This window comes from Papio anubis, chromosome 20 (assembly GCF_008728515.1).
Source record: "Papio anubis isolate 15944 chromosome 20, Panubis1.0, whole genome shotgun sequence".
Taxonomy (NCBI): domain Eukaryota; kingdom Metazoa; phylum Chordata; class Mammalia; order Primates; family Cercopithecidae; genus Papio; species Papio anubis.
Genome location: NC_044995.1, coordinates 21,579,398 through 21,604,877, shown reverse-complemented (window position 1 = coordinate 21,604,877; position 25,480 = coordinate 21,579,398). Strand labels below are relative to the sequence as shown.

General features: G+C 43.4%; 1 long non-coding RNA gene across 2 annotated transcripts; it reads left to right on the top strand.

Annotated features, from left to right (window-relative positions):
• Positions 1-8,028: 8,028 nt before the first annotated feature.
• Positions 8,029-25,217, top strand: LOC103880046. 2 transcript variants are annotated; one of them, XR_004180333.1, is made up of 5 exons: positions 8,029-11,665; positions 12,463-12,726; positions 14,643-14,765; positions 21,808-21,976; positions 23,557-25,217. It is a non-coding gene; the product is annotated as an uncharacterized LOC103880046 (long non-coding RNA). The 2 variants fall into 2 exon arrangements; XR_640900.4 differs by having other exon boundaries at positions 8,031-11,665; positions 12,507-12,726.
• Positions 25,218-25,480: the final 263 nt, after the last annotated feature.

The following is a 25,480-nucleotide window of genomic DNA, read 5'->3' as shown; positions in this document are numbered from 1 at the left end:
CAGCCTAGGTGACAGAGCAAGACTCTGTCTCAAAACAAACAAACAAACAACAAACAAACAAAAAATGGCTCAAGCCTGTAATCCCAGCACTTTGGGAGGCTGAGACGGGTGGATCACAAGGTCAGGAGATCGAGACCATCCTGGCTAACACAGTGAAACCCCGTCTCTACTAAAAAATACAAAAAAAAACTAGCCGGGCGAGCTGGCGGGCGCCTGTGGTCCCAGCTACTCGGGAGGCTGAGGCAGGAGAATGGTGTAAACACGGGAGGCGGAGCTTGCAGTGAGCTGAGATCCGGCCACTGCACTCCAGCCTGGGCGACAGAGCAAGACTCCGTCTCAAAACAAAACAAAACAAAACAAAAACAAACAAACAAAAAAAAAGATTGGGCTTCTGATGAGGGCCTCAAGCTGCTCCCACTCACGGCATAAGGCAAAGAGAAGCCTGCATCACATGGAGAGAGAGGAAGCAAGAGAGAGTGCGGAAGTGCTAGGCTTTTTTGGTACAAATTTAGGGAGTGTAAGTGCAGTTTTGTTACACAGATACATTGCACAGTGGTGAGGTCTAGGCTTTTAGTGTAGCCATCACCTGAATAGGGTGCATTGTACTCATTAAGTAATTTCTTATCCCTTACTCCCTTGCCACCCTCCCACTCTTCGAAGTCTCCAATGTCTATTATTCTACACTCTGTCCATGTGTACCCATTATTTAGCTCCCGGTTTTTAGAAAATGTGGTATTTGACTTTCTGATTCTGTTTCACTGGAGATAGTGGCCTCCAATTCCATCCATGTTGCTGCAAAACACATGATTTCTATTTTTTTTTTTTTTTTGGCTGAGTAGTATTCTGTTGATATGCACACACACACACACACACATATATTTTCTTTATCCAGTCATCCACTGATAGACACTGAAGTTGATTCCCTATCTTTGCTATTGTGAATAGTGCTGTAATAACATATGAGTGCAGGCATCCTTTCAATATGATTTCTTTTTTCTTTCTCTTTTTTTTTTTTTTGAGATGGAGTTTTGTTCTTGTTGCCTAGGCTGGAGTGCAATGGCGCAATCTCCGCTCACTGCAACCTCCGCCTCCTGGCTACAAGTGATTCTCCTGCCTCAACCTCCTGAGTAGCTGGGATTATAGGCATGTGCCACCACCCCCAATTAATTTTTTATTTTTAGTAGAGATGGGGTTTCTCCATGTTGGTCAGGCTGGTCTCAAACTCCCAACCTCAGGTGATCCACCCACCTCAGCCTCGCAAAGGGCTGAGATTACAGGCGTGATTGTAATCAAGTGCCTGGCACTTTTTGATATGATTTCTTTTCCTTTGGGTAGATACTCAGTAGTGGGATTGCTGGATTGAATGCTATTTCTAGTTCTTTGGGAAATTTCCATATTGTTTTCCATAGATGCTGTGCTAATTTACATTCCCATGAACAGTGGCCCCTTTTACCACTATTTTTTGGTTTTACCAAAACCAACTTTTTGTGGGAGTAAATAGAGTGAGAACTCACTCACCCCTAAGGGAGGGCATTAATCTATTTATGAGGAATCTGCCTCCATGACCCAAACACTTTGAGAACTTTGGGATCAGATTATAATATGTGGTTTGGGATCAAATTATAACATGTGGTTTTGGAGGAAAACATCCAAGCCATAGCAGACACCCCAAACACTAAAACTCAGACACCAGATTTTTTAAAACAAAATTATGAATGCTTTAGAACAAAGTAGGATAAATTATGAGAATCTGTTATAGCTTTGGAATGTGAAGGCATTCTTAATATTGAAAGATCATAAGATAAAATATTGAGAAATTGAATGCCACTGAGTTTTAAAATCTTTTGAAAAACAAAATGCAGAGATAAAAGATAGATTTAGAACTTCTGTTCATCATAAGATACAATTCAGAAAATGAATACTCAAGCTGTCAAGTGTGCAAAAACATTTGCAAACATATCTCTAACAACATAGTGTGAGATATATGAAGATATATGAAGAGTTCCGACAAATAACAAAATCCCAAAGCCTCTAATAAAAGTGGGCAAAACATTTGAACAATGCCTTTACAAAAAGTGATTCATGAATGTTCCAACAACATTCTGGGAATCATGCTTCCAAACCTTTCTGACTAATGAAGCTGAGCATCTTTTCATGTGCTTATTGGCCATGTGCACATTATCTTTGAGGTCTCATTTTTAAGTCAATTTAGGTAACCTTTTCTATCACTTGCAGCCTAGAGCCCTAACTGATTCAGGAAGTATGTTTCATCTCAGAGAAAGAGTTTCCATGTTCTCTATCTTTTGTAAACAGGTATTCTTCAAGAAACTACAATAGAACACTCATACACAGAAGTGTACAAATCATCTCTCTATTCCTCAATATATTTTTGCACAATGAACAAACCTATATAATCTAGATCAAGAAGAAAAACACAGACACCTCAGAATCAACCTCATGCTCACTCCTAGTCAGTAGGCCCCCTCCCAAACTTTTAACATTATAGATGAGTTTTGCCTATTTAAAAACTTTATATAAATGGAACCCTACCATGTGTCCTGTGTGTGGCTGTGTCTTTTCATTCAGCAGTTTGTAAAATTCATCCATGTTGTTGCTTTTAGCAGCACTGTGTTCTTTTATACTGCTGTGTGATGTTCCATTGAACAAATATAATTTATCCATTCTATTATTGATGGATGTTTGAATGGACTTAGTTTTTGGCTATTAGAAATAATAATGCTGCTGTGGCTGGGTGTAGTGGCTCATGTCTGTAATCCTAGCAGTTTGGGAGACCAAGGAGGGAGGATTGCTTGAGACCAAGAGTTCAAGACTAACCTGGCCAACATAGTGAGACCCCCATCTTTATTCTTTTTTTAAAAAAAGAAATAATGCTGCTGTGAACATTCATGTATATGTTTTCGACTACTTCTGAGGTAGGACACAGGACTTGGCTCCAGAGGTGGGGCTTGGACACTGAAGCAAATTGAGGACTAGCTAAAACAGTGTCAGGGTGGAAGCAGCTTTCCATCAGACACACCCACCAGTGCGCCATGTCAGTTTACCATTGTCATGGCAACATGCAGGAATTACTGCTCCTTTCCATGGCATTGACCCAATGACCCAGAAGTTACTACCCTTTTCCTGGAAATTTCAGCATAAACCACCCCTTAAACTGCATGCAATTAAAAGTAGATATAAATATGACTGCAGAACTGCCCCGAGCTGCTGCTCTCTGTGCACTGCCCATAGGGTAGCCCTGCTCTGCCGGAGCAGTCACAGAGCTATAACACTGGCTCTTCAATAGAGCTGTCTTCTTCCACCACCAGCTCACCCTTGAATTCTTTGCTGGGTGAAGCAAAGAACCCTCCTAAGCTAAGCCCCAATTTGGGGCTTGCCTGCCCAGCATCACTTCCAATATCATGGAAATTTTCAGTGATGCCTACTATGAGGTTTATTGCTTAACTTTTCACATTTAGGTCTGTAATCCTCCTGTTGATCTGCATGTCTTTTGTAGATTTATTTCATGTTTATTGATGCTACTATAAATCCTCCAAAGGGATTTACCTTTGGATGTAGAAGGCAGCTAGGATGGGAAAGCATACTTTATTCCTGAGATTAATGTAAGTCAGAGCCATGCTTCACTCTTTTCGAAGGCTGGATCTCTCCTGTTATCCTTATTTCTGGGATATTGGCTTTCAGACGTTTTACATGAAAGCCTGAGTATTTACTAGGGACCCTCTTCATTAGCAGGTCCTGACTCTGAATTTTTTTCTCACCAGCCCCTGAAATTGCTGAAAAGCTCTTCTCGGCTTCTCTGGCTCAGAGCCACAGTTTTCTATTTAGTATTTCAGAAGCCACTTATGAATCAGTAAAAGTTTTAAGGAGAAAAGAAGTACCTGAATCAGGCTCATTTCTTAACACTTCCTCTTCTATGTCCCTAAGAAATTGGACCTTCAGTTCTTGGCTTCGTAGTTAACACTTGATGCTCGCAAACAGGTGTTTTAAAGAATATTTTATGCAGCTTTTCTAGATTTTCCTGCAGGAGAGTTGATTTGATGACTAGCTTATCTGTCATTTCTGGAAGTGAAAGCAGTGGCATACTGTAAAATTTATAATTGTTCCTTTAGGGAAAAACAAAATTTTAATTTGTAGTCTTTGTTGATTTGCATACTGTAAATGCTCTCACGATGGCTGATTTTGAGTAACCAATGTGACATCATTGAACACAAAGTGGAGACTATCACATGCTGGTATAGTCAAGCTCTGACACACTCAAGAGGTGATATCTCATCCCGGGTGATTTTGTTCTATCTTCTCCAGTACATGTCAAGGTTATGGAAAATGGTTCCTATTCTATTCCATCAATATCCCCATGCCTAGGTGTTGAGGACCCCACCCTCTGCCTGAGTGTCTGTATATGAGGGCAGTTTATGAGTTAATGGGGTCATTGGAGTGATGCCTGGCATTGACATTGTGAAGAACTGAAAAGGTTGTATGAACTTGGAAGGAAAGGCAGAAAGCTGCAGTTTTGTACATTTTCTGCTGAAAACAAATTCCTGTTGACCTATAGGGAAAGGAAGGGGGAGAAGTACAAAGTTGAACTTCTAGATCTTAGCTTTTTTGGTTCTAATTTAGGTGACAGTTATAGTTATTGTTATATTTTTGTGGAATTTGTTCAATCAACAAGCACACAAAAAAGTATTAAAGAAGATAAAACTTCATTATCCAATATCCAATTAGCTGGGTGTGGTAGTGCACCACCTGTATCCCAGCTACTTGGGAGGCTGAGGCAGGAGGATCACTTGAACCCAGGAGGCAGAGGTTGCTGTGAGTTGAGATCGCGCCACTGCACTCCAGCCTGGGCAACAGAGCGAGACTCCATCTCAAAAAAAAAAAAAAAAAAGGAAACAGTTTTGAAAGACAGGATTCTTCAGATGTTTTAAAGAATATTTTATGCAGCTTTTCTAGATTTTACTGCAGGAGAGTAAATATTCATTTTAGATACATACACCATGGAAGGTTGAGTTATAAGCTGACCCCCATATCTCTGTTTTCTGCTGCACAAGTCCTGTATCAAGCCCTCCCCTTTAGTAAGTCATGTCACAGGTGAGCAGCAACTATCTGGGTCAGTGGCACAGGGGTAAAAGAATATACCAAGACAGTTGTAGGTAAAGAAAGGCAGAATTATTAGAGAAAGTAGGAAAATGTGTTACCAGGTTGCAATGGCCAGAATCAGCAAAAGAGGTGATGACTTCCAGGAGACAAAGGCTTGCTGAGGATTCTATAGAGTGGAACTTGGGCTGACTGAAAACAAGGTGACAGGCTAACTTGCATTTTTCTGTCAGCTGAGGTGTCTGATAAATTGAGGGTTTGATGGCAAGCAAGAAGTTTGTGAGTTATGCACATTATCTGTGCAGGAGGACAATATGTCCTGGGCTATACAGAAAAGCAGACCTGTAGCTTATCTGCTTCCTCTTTCTGTTCCTACGTCCTGGTCCATGAAGGAAGGCAGACCTGTAGCTTATCTGCTTTATCTCTTTGCTTCCCCCGGTCCTGCCAGCCTGAATCCTTTTCCCTAATTACGACTCTACAAGAATTAGGGAGAGATAATACTCATTTTCATAATGTACTGGAGAAGACAGAACAAAACCACCCGGGATGAGATATCAACTGTTTGGTGGGTCAGAGCTTGACTGTACCAGCATGTGATATTCTCAACGTTGTGTTCAATGATGTCACATTGGTTACTCAAAATCAGCCATGGTGAGAGCATTTACAGCATGCAAATCAATAAAGGCTACAAATTAAAAATTTATTTTCCCTAAAGGAACAGTTACAAATTTCACAGCATACTACTGCTTTCACTTCTGGAAATGACAGGCTAGTTATCAGACCGACTCTCCTGCAGGAAAATCTAGAAAAACTGCATAAAATATTATTTAAAACATCTGAAGAATCCTGTCTTTTAAAACTGTTTCCGTTTTTTGTTTGTTTGTTTGTTTGTTTTTTGTTTTTGTTCTTTTTGAGATGGAGTCTCACTCTGTTGCCCAGGCTGGAGTGCAGTGGCGTGATCCCAGCTCACTGCAACCTCTGCCTCCCAGTTCAAGTGATCCTCCTGCCTCAGCCTCCCAAGTAGCTGGGATACAGGTGGTGCACCACCACACCTGGCTAATTTTATATTTTCAGTAGAGACGGGGTTTCACCATGTTGGTCAAGCTGGTCTCGAATTTCTGACCTCAGGTGATCTACCCACCTCGGCCTCCCAAAGTGCTGGGATTACAGGTGTGAGTCACCACACCCGGCCTAAAAACTGTTTTCTATACCACTCCAGATACTCATTTTGGGATGAGCATTTCACTGGGCAAAGTGAAGCTGAATCTGGAGGACCCATGCTGGAGGCGGTGTGAGTTAGGACTGGCATCATCTAAAGCTGTTCCTAAATTTGTAGTCTGTGATTCAGGTGAGCAAGTGCAGTCTACTCCTCATTGAAAATATGAATTGAGCTTGAGAAAAAAAATGGATTATACTGGACTATGTAAATTGCCTCTGTCAGAATTTAACAAGTCTAGTGAAACAAAATTAAACAAGGACATAGAGAATGTGAGTAACTCAAGACCAATGTAATATATGTATAGATACTCTGGTCTGTATATCAGGTTATACACTCATTGAGTCTCAGGAACATACAAAGTTCAGGTATATCCATTGCCCAAAGTAAATACTTAATGAAGTTACAAAGTAGAGACTTTATAACTTATATCCCCTCATCACAATTCAGTAAATAGTAGCAGATAATGAAAAGATTTTCCAAAAAGCTTTACTCACTTGGAAATTTTTTAACATTTATGAATAACTTCCAGATAGAAGAGGAAACTCCTAAATGAGTTCGCAAAGTAAACTGTAAAAGAAAACAGCTCACCAAAACAAAAACAAAAACAAAAACAAAAAAACCACGGTTATAGGAAATAGCTAAAGTTGCACATCATGTTGAAAACTTACGTATTGTCACTGGACTCCCAAGATTCTATAATCTGCTTTGTGATGCTGGGGCTGCAACTCCTCATAGACTCCTCTGCCAGTTGACCTCTCCCCGCCAGGAAAATGGGTAAACAAGACACTGGCATATCCATACAATGGGTTACCACTAAAAAGTAAGATGGAATGAACCATGGATGTATGCAATGACACAGATTAATCTAAAAATCAGTATGCTGACCAAAAAGAGAGCATGGTCACACACACACATGCAAGACTACATGAGTCAATTTACATGAAATTCTAGAAATGGCAAAATTAATCTATAATGTTTCCTTTTGTTTGTTTGTTTGGTTTTGAGACGGAGTCGCTCAGACTGGAGTGCAATGGTACGATCTCCGCTCATTGCAACCTCTGCCTCCCGGGTTCAAGCGATTCTCCTGCCTCAGCCTCCTGAGTAGCTGGGACTACAGGTACGTGCCACCACGCCCAGCTAATTTTTTGTATTTTTAGTTGAGACGGCGTTTCACCATATTAGCCAGAATAGTCTCAGTCTCCTGACCTCGTGATCCGCCTGCTTCGGCCTCCCAAAGTGCTGGGATTACAGGTGTGAGTCACCGTGCCTGACCATAATTTATAATGTTTAATAGATAAGTGGTTGTTTGATCTATTGATCAATGGTCATAAATCAATGTTTGTTTGGGGCTAGATATATGGAGGGATTGAGAGGGAAGGGGCAAAAGGAAATTTTGAGGAGATGGAATATTCTTTTTTTTTTTTTTTTTTTTTTTTTTTTTTGAGACGGAGTCTCGCTCTGTCGCCCAGGCTGGAGTGCAGTGGCTGATCTCGGCTCACTGCAAGCTCCACCTCCCGGGTTCCGCCATTCTCCGCCTCAGCCTCAGTAGCTGGGACTACAGGCTCCCGCCACCACGCCCGGCTAGTTTTTGTATTTTTAGTAGAGGCGGGGTTTCACCATGTTAGCCAAGGGTGGTCTCGATCTCTGACCTCGTGATCCACCCGCCTCGGCCTCCCAAAGTGCTGGGATTACAGGCTTGAGCCACCGCGCCCGGCCGGAATATTCTTATATCTGTCTCTTAATTACCTTGCTAGGTGCTTAAGAGCATGCATTTGTCAAAACTTACCGAGCTCTATATTTAAAATGAATGCATTTTATTTTACATGAATTTTACCTCCAACATTGGATTTGAAAAAAAGCAAAGCAAAGGTAGAAAGAATATCATTCTAAAATCATTGTTTTATGAAAAGATTTTGCTACACAGATGAAATTGGCCATAATAATGGCAGAGAAGGCCAGATTTTCTTTATAATTGTTGTAACAGTTTTTAAACATGAAAAAGGTTCATTTAGAAAACAATGTGAAGGCAGGGGTGTGGCAGAGAATGGGAAGATGGTCAGCAGGGAGGAGCAGAGTAAGAAGAGAGCAAAGACACAAGCACTCTTGTGTGCAGAAAAGGCACGGTGAACATAGGGGTAAAAATCACTAACCCTTCTCAGAGCAATTCCACCATTCTCTGAAGGAAAGTCCATGGACCATGAGAACCCCCCACCTTCTGGGACATATATATCTGGACTATGAGACTTTGACCCATGTTGGATCAGCCAGATCCCCTTTCCCTGGAGCAGTTTGTCAGCACAGGAAGAAAACGGCTCAGCCCTTGGAGAGAGAGTCATTTATGGGTAGGATGCCCTGGCTTCCTGCAGCTGGCAAGTATGAAAGTTGATTATATCAATTGAGCCATTCTTGTTATACCCAACTTAAACAGAATTGGAAGGCCATGAGGAGAAAACACACTCAGGGCATGCGAAGCATGTAATTCTTTGCAAGCCTAGCTGCTGAAATTGCCTGCTATAACCCAAAAACAGTTTTATATAGTAGTTTCTGAAACAACTTGCTGGACTCTATGACTACTTTCACCCACTGCTATCACTTACCAATCCTAGCTTGCCAGCTCCCCAAAACTTTACTAGTGCCAGTGAATTGTCTTTGCAAAACAAATTGTCTTTGCTCTTTTTAATGAAACCGCTAACCTTCTATTTGTTCTTCTAAAAGGCTGCCCAGTTGTATGCCCTGAATTGCAATTTTCACTTCCCAAATAAAATGGTTTACATTTAGAGATGTAGCTCTGTATTTTGACTTCGACCCAAGGCCCTGATTTGCTCGCTGCTGTGATCCGGTTGCACCTCTAGGATCAGTCAATCCTCTCCAATTCTTCAGGGATTGTCCCAGGATAGGTTAGTTTTGGTTGTCCTAGCTTCTCATATAAATAGGGACATGCAGTATGCATTCCTGTACAAGGATTCTTTTCACTTAGCAGAATGTTGTGGTTTTTGACTTTTCTTGTCTGTCATCAGGGGTTATTTTCTTTGATAGCTGAGTAATACGAATACTTCATAATTTCTTTTTCTATTCTCATGTGGATTGGTATCAGGGATATTTCCAGATTGTGCTTATTATGAATAAGGCTTTTATGAATTTTGCCTACTATGCAAGGCTTTTTGTGTCATGCAAGCCTTATTGTGTACATATGTTTTCATTTCTCTTGAGGAAATAACTCAGAATGGAAGTGCTGAGTAAGAATAAGTGTATGTTTCGTTTTATAGTAAGTTTTATGATATTTTTTCAATGTGATTCAACCGTTTCATATTATCATTGCAATGAGAAATGTTCCATATTTTCATTTCTCTTGAGGAAATAATTCAGAATGGAAGCACTGAGTAAGAATAAGTATATGTTTAGTTTTACAGTAAGTTTTATGACATTTTTTCAATGTGGTTGTACCATTTCATATTATCATTACAATGAGAAGTATTCTACATTTTCATCTCTCGAGGAAATAATTCTGAATGGAAGTGCTGAGTAAGAATAAGTGTATGTTTACTTTTATAATAAGTTTTATGACATTTTCTCAATGTGATTGTACCATTTTATATCATTGTAAAGTAAGAAGTGTTCCAGGTGCTTCACACCCCTACAGGCATTCTGGTGGATGAGCAATGGCATCTCAGTGTGGTTTTCATTTAAACTTCCCTGATGATTAATAATGTTGAGCATTTTTGATGGGCTTATTGAACATTTCTGAATCCACTTTTGGAAAGGGATTATTGTCCAAATGTTTTGCCCAGTTTTTTTAATTGGGGGGTTTGCCTTATTGTTATTCTATCATTATTATTGTTAGGTTTTGAAGGGAGGGAGAGAGAGAGAGAGTTGGTGGCTCTACAGCAACACAGGTTTATTGCCAGTACGACTTGCAGAGAGGGGACCAGCTTAGTGCCAGAGCTCACTGGCGCTTACAGGCTGGGGTAATTACAGGCCTGGGCAGGAGGGGTCTGGGCCGTATGGCTTGCTGCCCGGGAGGATGTTGATAAAGATGTTCCTTGGGCCTTTGCCCAGCAGGATGTGATAAGGAAGTCATGTGGCTGGGCAGGATGTTTCTCACAGCCCAGGGCCCCATGGAATGTTTCACTCTGACCAGGGTCTGTAAAATGGCAGGGGCTTGCAAAATAGCGCAACTTGGACTAACAATTATTATTAATCCTAAAGGGAGAAGGAGATTCAGCAAGAATGGTGAAAGGAGAATTATAATTTGGGCATCTCATTTCATGATCAATATCTCATGGTGGGGTAAGAACAGGGGCAGTCAGGATTGGAGGGTCTGCCAGACAGGTCAGCTGAATCCGTGTCTACTAATGAGGCAAGAGCCAGGATCCACATGATGAAAGTGGCCACAGTCAGGAAGTCTGAAATTTTCTCAGCAGAAAGGAAGAAAGAACAGACGGGCTGAGTGGCCCTGCTGTCTGAAGGGGCCTCAGTTTTATCCTCCAACACCTTGGGGCTCCACTGGTGCTCACCTTTCTTCTCCAAGCCTAGGTCTTCAGCAGTGACTACACAGGGAAGGTAGGGGGCAGGGGCAGCTCTCCTCCACCCAACAATAGTGGCAGTGGCAGCAGCAGGAGTACTGGAATAGGGGGTTACAGAGCTTACAGCTGTCAGATGTGTTTGGAAAGTTCCTTCTTGACAGAGAGTGTCTGGAAACTTTTTCTCCCTGTGTCTTGCCTGGCTTTAGTGAGGCTGAAGATCTGGGTGAATGGCCTCCATCAACATGTTCCTTTGTCCACCTCTCCAGTAGCAGAGCGCAGATAAGACTGGACGGGACAGCCCTGCTGAGCCCACAGCAGACCTCCAAAGAGGTCTGTACAAGCTGGCGATGCCACTGCCTTTGGCAAATGGGCTCAGAGAAGATGTTTGGGCTTTCTTACTCAAGGTGTCTTCTGGGTGTTTGGGACAGAGGCTTCCTTTCAGGGGCCCAGGACTGCACTGGAAGGAAGTGACCACAAGATGACACCGTTGTTCTTCCAGACACTCCCGCTGTTAGGCGCGTGAGGGGGCAGCACTTCTCCAATCACCCTTCCTTTGCTACTTTTTCCCTCTGCCTTAGCTTTTCCTTTCCTGCACTTTCCTGGGGACTTCAACTCAGTCTTCCTGAGACAAGGATGGAGGGGAGGACGGGATAGGCCAGCCTCGTAGAGGTCACTAACTGCTCAAACCCCAAACAGAAAGGAGTCATTTGCAGCCTGCAGGAGGACTCTACCATTCCAAGATATTCAGCTGACCACCCAAGCAGTGGCTCCTGAGACCTCCACACTCGACAGAGTACCACACACATTCAAGGTAAGAACCCTAGAGAGGAGTCCAGAGCCTGCGGAATCAGACACCGCCTCCTAGCGGTGATGTCCGACCGAAACGGGGCGGGACTGCAGTAAACCTGGGCGAGCAAGGTCGAGGAGAGCTCTGTGCCGGGACCGCGAGGCGATCCAGACCAGATGGGGAACACTGGGGGCACTGGCGGGGGGCGAGGGGCGCGTATGAAGCTTGCAGAAGAGGTTGCCCGTGAAGAGCAGCCTGTGCTCTGCACACCCCCTTCAGCCCGATGCAGTTGAGCCGCCGTTGGAACGCGTGGAGAGGAAGGGTGCGCGAGGCCAGGGCTCGAAGAAATGCCGCAGAGGGCAAAGCGCGAGGTCCAACGGTCCAGCCCCAGCAGGGGACTCTCGAGCTTCGGGATTCAGCTTACCGGGTAGCGGCTGTTTAGACCCAGACAGGCCCCTGCGCGATGTGAGCACTGCTCAGGACTGCAGCTGCTGGGCACCAGCAGCCAGGTCTGCAGGCTCCGCGAAGCCTGGCCGGGACCGTAGCTTCTGCAAGCAGTGCGGGTGTATCCTGGGGTCACTGGAAGGCAGCGCCTGCTCAGAGCCAGAGTACAGAAGCAGCCCAGGTCTTCCCAGCACCAGGTTCACTGGAAGTGCCAGGTGTGGGAGAGGGAGCTGGGGAGGGAAGAGGGCTGTACTGGTTCCCAAGCTGAATGATGTACCCAAGAGGCCAGGTAGCTGCAGCAGGTGCTAAGGTGAGGAGGAGAGGCTATCATGGGGTGCAAATATGGAGCACACAAGGCTGGACCCTCTTCCTTTCAGGCAGCTGCTGCTGATGACATCAGATTCCCCTCTCCCCTCCTCAGGCCACCACCTCCTTCATGCTCCTCTCTGATCACCTCTCCAAGTCCTGGTGTCAGGAGCCTTCTCTGTGGCCGCCCTGGAGAGACTTGAGCCTGGGACGTGACCTGCTGGGCTGTGAAGGTTTCTGAGAAGGGAAACCTGTGGCCTGACCTGCCTGGATGCTGCACCCAACCTCATCTCTTCCTGGGAGGCAGGCTCTCTTCGCTTGTTTCTACAAATTTGGTAAAACAGCATTTAAGTCCTAGTCCCTGGTAGTGACCCTGCCAGGATTTGACCCAGGCTGTCTGACTCTATTTATGCACACATCATATATTACCGTTTTTTTATTGTCCTTAGGCCATGGCACACATGTAACGAACACTTAACGTGGCCCACCAGGAAGTCTTTCCTTTTTGGTTCAACTCAGATCTTGGCCATTGGCCACAATGGGGCCTTGGTCTCCTCTGAAGATGACCTGGGACTGCTGTTCACAGGCAAATCCCCATTGGGCATTTCTATTCTCATTGAGCTTGCAGCAAACCATGAAGGTGTCTGTGGCCTATCTTCTCCCAAAGCCAAGGACGGGAGATGGTACATCAGGTGGGCACAGGATTCATGCTGATTTAAAAGCTTTATGGCAGGGCACAGTGGCTCCTGCCTGTAATCTCAACACTTTAGGAGGCCGAGGCAGGAGAAATGCTTGAGACCAGGAGTTTGAGACCAGCCTGAGCAACATAGTGAAACCCTGTCTCTACAAAAAAAATTTTTAAATAAAATTAGCTGGGCATGGTGGCATGTGCCTATAGTCCCAGCTACTCAGGAGGCTGAGGTGGGAGGATCACTTGAGCCCAGGAGTATGAGGTTATAGTGATCTATGATCACACAACTGCACTACAGCCTGGGCAACAGAGCGAGACCCTGTCTTTTTTGTTTTGTTTTGTTTTGTTTTTGAGATGGAGTCTTACTCTGTTGCACAGGCTGAAGTGCAGTGGTACAATCACTGCAACCTCTGCCTCCTGGGTTCGAGCAATCCTCCTGCCTCAGCCTCCTGAGTAGCTGGGATTACAGGCACCCACCACACCGCCCAGCTAATTTTTGTATTTGTAGTAGAGATGGTGTTTTACAGTGTTGTCCAGGCTGGTCTTGAACTCTTGAACTCAGGTGATCCACCCACCTTGGCCTCCCAAAATGCTGGGATTACAGACATGAGCCACTGCGCCTGGCCCTGTCTCTTTTTTTAGAAAGACTTTTCAGAATCCTGGTCAATATTAACAATTTATCAATATTAACTTTTCCAGTACAGGAGCATGATATATGTCTCCATATATTTAGGTCTTTTAAGATTTAAGATTTTCTCTCAACAATATTTTGTAGCAAGATCAACAAGCTAATTGGCCCCGGAACTATTTTTGTAAAGCTAGTGACTAAGTACAGTGTTAACATTTTTGGCCAGGTGCGGTGCCTCATGCCTGTAATCCCAGCACTTTGGGAGGCCGAGGCAGGTGGATCACCTGAGGTCAGGTGTTCAACACCAGCCTGGCCAACATGATGAAACCCCATCTCTACTAAACATACAAAAAATTAGCTGGGTGTGGTGGCAGGCGCCTGTAATCCCAGCTACTCGAGAGGCTGAGGCAGGAGAATTGCTTGAACTGGGAGGCAGAGGTTATAGTGAGCCAAGATCATGCCACTGCACTCCAGCCTGGGCAACAAGAGTGAAACTGTCTCAAAGAAAAAGAAAAATTTGAGGGGCTAAAAATATAAAAACGAGAATATGTGGAAAAAAACCATAAGCAACCCATAATGCCATATTTACTATCTGAATTTTTGAAAGAAAATGTGTAACCACGGTTTTGTAGTTTTCTGTGAATTGAACTTGTACAGCTTTTAATTTATTCCTAAGTATTTTATGTGAGTTGTAAACACTACTGTAAATGGCATCATCCCAATTTTAATTTTCAATCATTCATCAATGGTATACAGAAAATACATTTTGAAAATATGTATTGTCTTGTATACTGAGACCTTGGTAAATTCACTTCTGAATTCTGGTAGCATCTTTGTTTTCTATGAATCATGTTTATGTGAATAAAGCTACTTTAACTTCTGTTTTAATCTGCATGCCTTTTTCTTTCTCTTTCTTACCTTTACATTTGCAGAAACCAACAACTGTCAGCATTAACACCATCAGGCATTTCTCTTCTAATTTAACCTTGCAGCCAACCACACAGCTATCTGTGCGTGATCTCTCCCTAAGCGCAAGGACATGAGATACAGATCAGGTAGGTGCAAGATCCATGCTGTCTTAAAAAGTCTTATAAGGCCAATATGTCTTGTGGCAATTCCAGACCAGTACTGGCTGTGGCCTATTAGGAACTGGGTCGCACAGCAGGAGGTGATGGCAGGTGAGCGGGTATTACCGCTTAAGCTCCGCCGCCTGTCAGATCAGCAGCGGCATTAGATGCTTATAGGAGTGCGAACCCTACTGTGAACTGCGCATGCGAGGGATCCGGGTTTCACATTCCTTATGAGAATCTAATGCCTGAGAATAGTTTCATTCCAAAACCATCTCCCCGCTACCCATGGAAAAATTTTCTTCCACGAAACCAGTTTCTGGTGCCAAAAAGGTTGGGGACTGCTGCCATAGACCAGCTTTCTGGATTCTGGCTGAAATGGACAATTTACCAATATTAATTCTTCACTCTACCAGCTGATACACACACACACACACACACACACATTCATACATGTATTGGTATATGGTAGTTTACAGAAAAATAATTGTTCTATATATATTGATCTTGTATACTGCTAAATTACACCTTGCTAAATTCACACCTTACTTTTTATAATTTCTTGATAGATGGCATAAGATTTTCTGCATACACAATCATGATTTCTGTGCATTGAGTAATTTTACCTTTTCCTGTATGATTTTAATTTTTCCTATCCTCTACATTTGTTACAACCTCCAATACAACACTGAATCCAAGAGAAGTCAATGGACTTCATTTTCTATTTCCTGATCTTGGGGGGAAATATTCAGTATGCTGTTAACCGAAGATTTTTTTTTCTTCAATGCATGCATTGTCACATAAAAGAAATAAGGAAATTCCATCCACTTCCTACTTTACTGAAAGATTTTTTTGAACAGAATGTTAGCTTTTTTCAATTAGTTTGTTCACAACTTTTGAGACAAATTGTATCGGCTGATTCTTTTCTAATAGCTTTTTTGAGAGATAATTCACCTACAATACAATCCACGTATTTAAAGTATAGAATTCAATGGCTATTAGTGTATTCACAGAAATGTACAACCATCAACACAATTTTGTAAAATAGTCATCACTCCAAAAAGAAATTTTGTACACCTTAGCCATCACCTTCTAATACCCCCACACCTCCCAGTTCTAGGCAAGCATTAATCGACTTTCTTTCTCTATGAGTTTACCTACTCTGGATATTTCCTGTATGAAATCATAGACTATGTGGTTCTTTCTGGCTGGATTCATTCATGTATTATAATGGTATTATGTGGTGTATACATAACACAAAATTTACCATTTTTACAATTTCTAGATGTACAATTCACCGGCATTTAGTACATTTATATTGTTATACAACCATCGCCACTATTTATATCCAGAACTTTTTCATTATCCTAAATTGAAACTCTGCACCTAGTAAACAATAACTCTCCAGTGCACATTCCCCACAGCTCTAGTAACCACTATTCTGTCTCTATGAATTTGCTTATTCCAGATATATCATATAAGTAGAATGATACATTTGTCCTTCCATGTCCAGATTTTTTTACCTGGCATAGTTTTTTTTTCAGGTTTTATCCATATTGTAGCATGTATTAGAATTTCCTTCCTTTTAAGGCTGAATAATATGCCATTGGATGTTTTGTTTCCAGATTCCTACATTGCTGGTTACCTGGGTTGCTTCCAGCTTTTGGCTATTGTGGATGATGCCACTGTGAACACGGGGTACTACTGGGATATAGAGTATACAATGAACTTGACGTTTATCCAACAACATAGACACATCTCAAAGCCATCATGCTTATCAACAAGCACCCACACCCAAAACTACATACTCTGATTCTGTGTATAGCAAATTTTAGAAATAGCAAGATTAATATGAAATGTCAGAAAGTGGATGAATGGTTGTTTGTGGTTAGATATGTGGAGGAACTAACAACAAAGGAGCATAAGGGGATTTTTTAGGATGATGGAAATGGTCTATACCTGAATTATGGTGAGTCCTTGAGTGTACACATTTGTTAAAACTGAGCAAACATAAAACAGATGCATTTTTCACATAAATTTTACCTCCAAAAGGTTCATCTGAAAAAAAAAAAAATTTGATGCAAAGGCAGTCATGTCATGCTAACGTCATTGATTGTTTTATAGGCAATTGCTATTGCACTAGATGAAATCGAAGATAATTGGGGCAGAGATAGACTATGTGGTTCTTTGTAGGCTGGACTCACATAACATAATGGTTTTACCTTGTGTATACACAACATAAAATTTACCATTTTAACAATTTTTAAATGTACAATTCACTGGCAATAAGTACATCTATATTGTTGTACATCTATCGCCACTCTCCATCTCCAAAACTTTTGTTCATAAATGCTACGGTAGTTTGTAATATATTTTAGATAATTAATTTCGAGAAGATTAATGTTAAGGAAGGGGTATGGTAGATAATAGGAAGGCAAGCAGTGGGGGTGCTGGGCAGCGGGTAAGGCAGGAAGAAAGACAAAGCAGCAAGTAAGCTTAGATGCAGAGAAGGCTCGATAACATGCAGACCTTGTCAGAGCATCTGCTGCAATATACCCTGATGAGAAGTTCATGTTGCGATGAAACTCCAACTCCTGGGACCCATGTGAGGGACAGTGGGACCCTGATCCCGTCAGATCAGTCAGATCCCCCTTCTCCAGAGCAGATTGGTCAGCACAGGGAGACAACAGCTCAGATCTTTGCCCTGTGAGGTCACTTATGGGAGGGGCTGCCCTGACCCCTCACATCCGACTCCCCCGTGCTATAGTTTGGTTTGTGTGACCCCTCCAAATCTCATGTTGCAATGTGATCCCCAGTGTGGAGCCTGATGGGAAGTGTTTAGGTCATGGGGTTGGAGCCCCCATGATGTCTTGGAGCTTTCCTCACAGTGATGAGTGAGTCCTCACTCTATTAAGCCCTGTAAGAGCTGATCGTTAAAAACAGCCTGGCACCTTCCTCCCCTCCTCTCTCATTTCTTCTCTTGCCAAGCGATCTTTGCACATGCCAGCTCCTCTTCACCAGAAGCAGATCCTGGCATCATCCTTCTTATATAGCCTGCAGGACTGTGAGCCAAAGAAACCTCTTTTCTTTGTAAATTACCCAGTCTCAGGTATTCTTTTATAGCAACACAAAAATGAATGAAGACATCCCTCTCTTCAATGCTGCAGGAACTGTTTTCATTACAGGTTTGGGCTGCTCTGTAATGTCACATAAATGGTAGCATACATTATGCACTGTTGTCAAGCCTTAAGGTGCCTTTCATTCAGCATCATGTTTCTGTGATCCATCCGTGTTGTTGCCTATTATCAGGAATTCATTCATTTTGATATCCGAGTATGAATGCACCATGGTTTGTTTTTGCTTTCTATATAAATAGACATCTGAGATACTTCCAAGTTTTACATATCATGAATAAGGCTCCCGTGAACTTTTCTGGTACAAGTGATTCTGTGTCCATGTGTTTTTATTTCTCTCAGGTTAATACTTAGGAATGAAATTGCTCAGTCAGACTAGATATATGTGTAGTTTTCTGAGAAGCCATATGAACTTTTTTCCAAAGTGGTTTTACAATTTTATATTCTCTCCAGAAATGAAGAAGAGTTCCAGGTACTCCATATGCCTGCCAACATTTGGATACCTGGGTTGGATACCTTTTAAACTTTATCCATTTTGGTGGCTGTGTAGTGGTGTTTTAAATTTTCATTTCTCTAATGACGAATGATGTTGAATACTTTTACATGTGCTTGTTTTATGATGTTTCTTTATAGGAGAATTGTTCAAGTATTTTGCCCATTTATTATGTGACTGGGCATTTTGTAGTTGACTTGTAGGAGTTCTTTATAGATCTTGCACACTTGGCCTTTGCTAGATAAATGTTTTGCCAATAATTTTCCCAGTTTATAGCTTATGGTTTGCCTATTTATTTTCTGAATTAAATACATTTGGGGCAAATGTTTTAAATCTATGGGTTTTTTGTTAATCTCGTTTATGGTTTCCAGATAACAAATTTTCTTTTGATGCAATCTCATTTCTCAGTATCTTATTTTATAATCGTTTTATTCTTAAAAACTCCTTTGTAGCCCAAGGGATTAATCAGGGTCTCTTACATTTTGTTCTAAGACATTTATAATTTTTTGAAAATCTTGTTCTTTGAATCCATCTGGAATTTGTTTTCATAATAGCCTGAGGTGAGGATGTCAGCATTTCTCCCATACACACAACCAATGATCTTAGATCTCAACTGCATGTTTGAGGAGGAGACAGAGGAGGAGTCCATCCATCATTCCTCTGTTTTCTCCCTTCTTATTTTTTTTGAGACAAGGTCTTGCTGTCACTCAGGCTGGAGTGCAGTGGCACAATCATGGCTCACTACAACCTCCAACTCCTGGGCTCAATTGATCCTCCTGCCTCAGCCTGAGTAGCTGGAACTATAGGCGCATGCCACCATGCCTGGCTAATTTTTGTATCTTTTTATAGAGATGGAGTTTCGCCATGTTGCCCAGAATGGTCTTAAACTCCTGGGCTCAAGCAATCCGCCGCCTTGGCCTCCCAAAGTGCTGGGATTACAGGCATGAGCCACTGAGCCCAACCTTCCCGTCTTATTTTTGGATGCCATCTGTGTGATTTGTTTCTATAGTCCCTGTGATCAAGTATTCATTAATGAGAAAAAATCTCCCCCTGCCCAGAACAGCAAATTCCTGGACCCTTTCTCTCACACACACTCCCATCCTTCAATTCCACAATACTTTGCTACATGTACGCAGTCTAAAGTGAATGTGCAAATCCACTTCTCATGCCCCCCACTGGTGTTGCTGTGTCCAAGCCATCATTACCCTCCACCTTAGGGGCTCAGCCTCCTGACTGGTCTCTCAGCCTCCGTGCTCATCCGAGCAACCAAAATCATCTGCTTAAAACCTACGGCAGATGATGCTGTCCTTTGCTTTAAGCCCTTCAGTCATTCCCATCTCTGAGGATGTCATCAGTTTATAATGACAACCTACAAGGCCCTCCCTATTTTGTGTGTCCCCATCCCTCTCTGCTCTCCTTGCCCCTACTCTGTCTTGTGCTGACCACAGCCCCATCAGCTTACCGACTGCTCCACAAGGATGCCAGGCATCCTCCCTTCAATCCTTTGCAGTGGCTACTTCCACTATTTCCAGTGTTCTTCCCTCCCTTGTCTATGTCGGTCACTTGATGGCCCCCTTCTAGACCTTGCTCAAAACTCACCTTCCTAGTGAGGTTGTCCTGTCTTCCACGTGAACATTGAGACTGCTGCTTCTCCTTACTTCAAGTGTCAAACCTCCATCGGCAATTTTATTCTTTATAACATGTGTTACCAGCTAAACCGCCACATCATTTACGTGTGATTGCGATTGTTGCTTATTTTCTCCCCCTCCTCAACTCGAATGTAAGCTCTACTACTTACAATAGGTCCCAGCTCATCCCAGATGCTCAATAAATATGGCAAATTGACACATAAATGAGTCAACTGCCTTCTGAATATTACTGATTCATCCACAGGGTTTCACACTATTAAAAACTGAACACTATTAAAAGCTGAACTCACCCTACCAAAACAACTCATGTCCATTTGTCTAAGCCAAGTGGCTAGAGTCGCCCTGGTCGTGTGTGGCAGTTACTCACCTCACTTCCTTCCCTCTTCTGTTACTTCCTCTCCAGCCACTCTCAGCTCCTCCAGAACGGGAGCTCATTGTCTCATCTTTGCTTTGATCATGCAAAGAACCCCCGAAGCCCCTTTACCTCTGTTCTGCCACCCATTGGATTCTTCCTTCCGAGGAAGTACAAGAATGTTTCTAAAATCTACATATCATCATTTCACTTCTTTGCTTTCACTCCTTTCATGACTCTGCATACTTTCAGCATGACTGACAAGTGCCCATCATGATACATTAATTTGTCCGTTATCTGGCCCCTGCTGATCATTACAGCTGTATACCCCAGGCTTGACTTCATTCTCTAGCTGCACCTGACTACCTTCCTGGTGTCCCACAGGCTCACAGCCTCTCCGGCTTCCTTGACTTTTCACATAATATTTCCTTGATGTGAAAAAAGCCTTGCTCTACCTAGAGGCTTCCTACTACTTCTTGAGGTGCAATTAAAGTTCCTTCTCTCCCGTATTTAATACTATGTCTTTCTTACCTGCTCTCCGATCCCTAGCACGAAGTCCTGTTTAAATTTTTGGTTTGCATCTGTCTCTCCTACTAGACTATAAGTTCTTGTAGGTCAAGATACGTCTTTGAACCCCATCTCACCAGTGACTAGCACAGTGTCTAGTGCAGGTTCATCACTAAGTAAATGTTTAATAAAATAATACGTAAGAAGCTGGCAGAAATTCTTGGGTTTTCCCTCTTTCCTCCATCTGAAGGTGGTTTTCCTAGGTTATAAAATGCCTTAGAAAGTATTGAATTTTCAACAATGAAATCTAGTTTAGACTCGGCCTGGCTCTATGATCAGCCATGAGTTGGGTGGAGCGGCAACTTTTGCAATTTGAGATTTTAGTGGTTTAAATAGGGACAAACTGGATCTCTCCCCATATAGGCCCAATCCAGGTACTTACTTGAAAATAATTTATTTTTCTTTCTTTTTTTTCTTTTTGAGAGGGAGTTTCGCTCTTCTTGCCCAGGCTATAATGCGGTGGCGCGATCTCGGCTCTCTGCAACCTCTGCCTCCTGGGTTCTAGCAATTTTCCTGCCTCAGACGCCTGAGTAGGTGGGATTACAGGCACCCACCAACACACCCAGCTAATTTTTTGTATTTTTAGTAGAGATGGGATTTCACCATGTTGGTCAGGCTGGTCTTGAACTCCTGACCTCAGGTGATCCACCCTCCTCGGCCTCCCAAAGTGCTGGGATTACAGGCATGGGCTACTGCGCCCGGCCTGAAAATAATTTTTTGTAGGACTTTTTAAAGGAGTATGATAACAACTTTTGAGTCATATATTTTATCCTAGACTTAAAATGTTTCCGTAATTACCCAGTGGCATGAACTCTTTCTTTCATTGTTCTTGCAGGCCCAAGAGCCTGGATGCCAAGCCTATCCTCTCCATGTGAAGCATCAACTTGGGGGTGTCAACTTAAAATATGAGACCCGTAAACTTGGAAAGGAGGACGTTATTTCTTGAGAAGGGTTGCAAACTGCAGGCTCTGGAAAGTGACACCTCCAGCAGAGACCACAAACAGGTACTCTGAGGGAGAAAGGGTGGGATAGGAGTTTTATGCCAAACAGGTTGGCTAAATAGACATATCCAACAGGTCACAGGGGGAACTATGAATATTCATGAAAGGGGGTCATATGTGTGCTTGCTAAGCAAACATATGTGTTACATACATCCCATGTTTACCTTCGCGTGGAGATATAACATTAAATGCAGTAAAATTAGGCTCTGTATGTTAAAAGGTGAAACACAGGGCACGAAGGCACTTTGTACACAGCCTGGGTGAACCAGCCAGAACCAGCCCATGGTTGAATACTTTGTAGGCTGGTCAGTTTGTCACGTCAAAATAGCAAAAAGGGTTGGGAGTCAGGCCGCAGCAGCAGGCAGTTGGTTGAAGTCAGCGGTGGGGTGTTCCATTCTTTGTTTTTCCAGGGCTGGTTTCTGTTTAATTTAGGAAAAAAACAAACAAACAAACAAACAAAAAACCTGGTAACAGTTAGTAAGGAAGTGGTATACAGAGGCGCAATTTCTTATCTCCTTATGGCCGGGAAACTTAGTTTTTAGTTTGTCTGGGGTCGCCTTGGCCAAGAGGGGTCCTTTCAGTCGATCAGAGGGCTCAGGGTTTTATTATTGATTTGTTTATTTATTTTTCTAAGATGGAGTCTTGCTCTGTCACTCAGGCTGGAGTGCAGTGGCAAGATCTTGGTTCACTGCAACCTCCACCCCACCGGGTTCAAGCAATTCTGCCTCAGTCTCCCGAGCAGCTGCGATTATAAGCACACGCCACCATGCCCGGGTAATTTTTGCGTTTTTGTAGAGATGGGGTTTCACCATGTTGGCCAGACTGGTCTCAAACTCCTGACCTCAGGTGATCCACCTCCCTCGGCCTCCCAAAGTGCTGAGATTACTAGCGTGAGCCACCTCACCTGGCCTCAGGGTTTTATTTTTATTTCACGGTGGAATTCCTGGCTCCAATCTAATTTTTTTTTTTTTTAAAGACACAGAAAAGATAATTCAAACATTTTTAAAAGACTAAAACCATAAAGTGTGGTTTCCTGTCACACAGCAGGGAGGATCTGACCTTCGGGGAGGTCAGATGGTACAGAGGAAGCACAGAGGGAGGTGGCAAGGGCATTTCCTGGTCTCTCTTTCTCTGGACCTCGCCTCCTCCTGGGCTGATATCCTCACACTCTCCATGGAGACGTCAGAAGTTAGCACAAACAGTCCTAGAGCGTGCTACTTCCATATCGCATTAGCTGAGCCACAGAAAATTTGGAAATGTCAAGTCTGGCTCAACCTGTCACCATTTATAGAAGGCATCCCTCCTTCTAGACTGGCCTAAAAGTGAAGACCCCAGAGCAGAGGACTCATTAACATGAAGGAAGCTTTAGATATTTAATCCGGAAAAGCAAGTAAAAGGACCATGGAGACAAATGGGTTAAGAGAAAAGGAACAGCTTGCCAGCCGTGGGGTGGGAGTTGCCAGAGGTGCTACTAGTCCCAAGACTAGAAGGAAACTGTCCCAGAGCTTGGGACTTCCAGGCTTACAGACAAAACCAGAGTGGAGCACAGTTGGTACTTACAAGTCTCTCTTTCCTCCCCACAGTGGACCTTCTCAAACCGGGGTATTGACCTCTGATGAATCCCCATCCAAACCCGTGCCTTCCATCACAAAAAGAAGCACTTTGAGGTGCTCAAGTTCAAGCTTGCTAGAGAAGGAGGAAAAGCAGGTTGAGTTTGACATAATTAGAATGGGTTGAGCCTTTCCAGCAGAGTAAGTTTCTTTCATGGTGGACGGCGACCACCCACTGCCATTTCTACAAGAAGATTTTGCTTCTTAGGCACTGAGTTCCTGGTTCTTTCACTAGAAAAGAATAAGTATGTTGGCAATCCAGTACTTCCAACTTCTGTGAAGACCTGGGCAGGCGACGGGAGCCTGGGGACGGGGACGGGGCCCAAAGACAAGGCTGCCATTTGCTGTGCCCAACACAGAGGGACATTTACTCTACCTGAAGCACAAGTATTTTCTCAGTGATGTTGGCTCCTACAAAGTCGAAAGGGGTAGGCTCTCTGGCTTACGCCCCAGGAGTTTGGACTGAAAGGCAGACTAAAAGGGTCTTCCTCTAAGTTTATGATATTGCCCTCCCCTGGCTACAACAGATGTGCTCTGGCCATAAGCATCCCAGGTTCTCTGAGTGATGGTGGGTATGGAAATGTTCCCAAACACAGGTATGGGGGTGTCCCCTCCCACTGTACCAATCCATGCCCAGGGCTGGAAGGTCCCTGGAGCTCTGAACTGGATTCATAAGGAGTAGCATCTCCAACCACAAGTATGGTGTCAGCCCCTCCAACAGTAGCACATGTGTTCCCATGGGTGCCTGATAGAAAGTGGGAACATGTGTTTATTAGCCAGGTGGGCCCCAAATGCTCTGATAAGGTGCAGAAAGAGGACTCTTTGTCACTGTTGTGCTGTGCCCTCCCATTGCAACACATGTGCTCTGAACAGGTGGAGCCCAGGTGCTTTGCATGTAGGCGGACACAAGAGGGCCTCTAAGCACAAGTGTGGTGTTGGAACCCTCAAAGCTACAGATGCATTCTGGCCAGGTGTGTCCCGGGTGGTCTGACTATAGACAGCAATAGAATTCTCTCCAGCACAATTATAGAGAGGCCCGGCCCGTCCAACTGATGTGCTCTAGCAGGATGAAACCTGGGTGATCTGAACACAAGGAGGAACAGAAGTTTCTTCTGAGACATGCTCCTTCTTAGCGATGCTGTCTCCTTCAATAGTAACAGGTATGCTTTGGCTGGGTGGGCCTCAGGCACTGTGACTGTAGCCAGGAAGGAAAGGTCTCCCAGAAGAGATATCTGCTCTGTAGCGCTGATCTTCCCTCATTGCAACAGGGATGCTATAGGCTGGCAGGACCTTGTGCTCAGGTCTAAGCCCCTCCTAGAATAAGCTGTGGTTCTGGGTGTTCTCCTCAGCTCTTCTGTAGATTTCAGTGCCCCCTGACAAGGAGCCAGGGTTTGGGACAGACACAATGGCTGCAAAGCTGCCACTACCCAAAGGGGCTTAGATATTAATGGTGCATGCCACTGCTGCGGTGGCCCTTTCTCAGACGGTCATCCTTTGATCCCTATTTTTTTTAATCCTCCTCCTCCTATGCTATCCCTTTTCTGTGAGCTCCTAGAAAAGGAGTAGTCTCTTAATTTTTTTTTTTTTTTAACTTTTTTGAGACGGAGTCTTACTCTTATCGCCCAGGCTGGAGTGCAGTGGCATGATCTCAGCTCACTGCAACCTCCATCTCCTGGGTTCAAGCGATTCTCCTGTCTCAGGCCTCCACCTCTCAGGTTCAAGTGATTCTCTTGCCTCCACCTCTGCCTCCTGGGTTCAAGCAAACCTCCGTCTCCTGGATTCAAGTGATTCTCCTGCCTCAGCCTCCCGAGTAGGTGGGACTACAGGTGTGCGCAACCATGCCCAGCTAATTTTTGTATTTTTAGTAGAGATGGGGGTTTCACCATGTTGGCCAGGC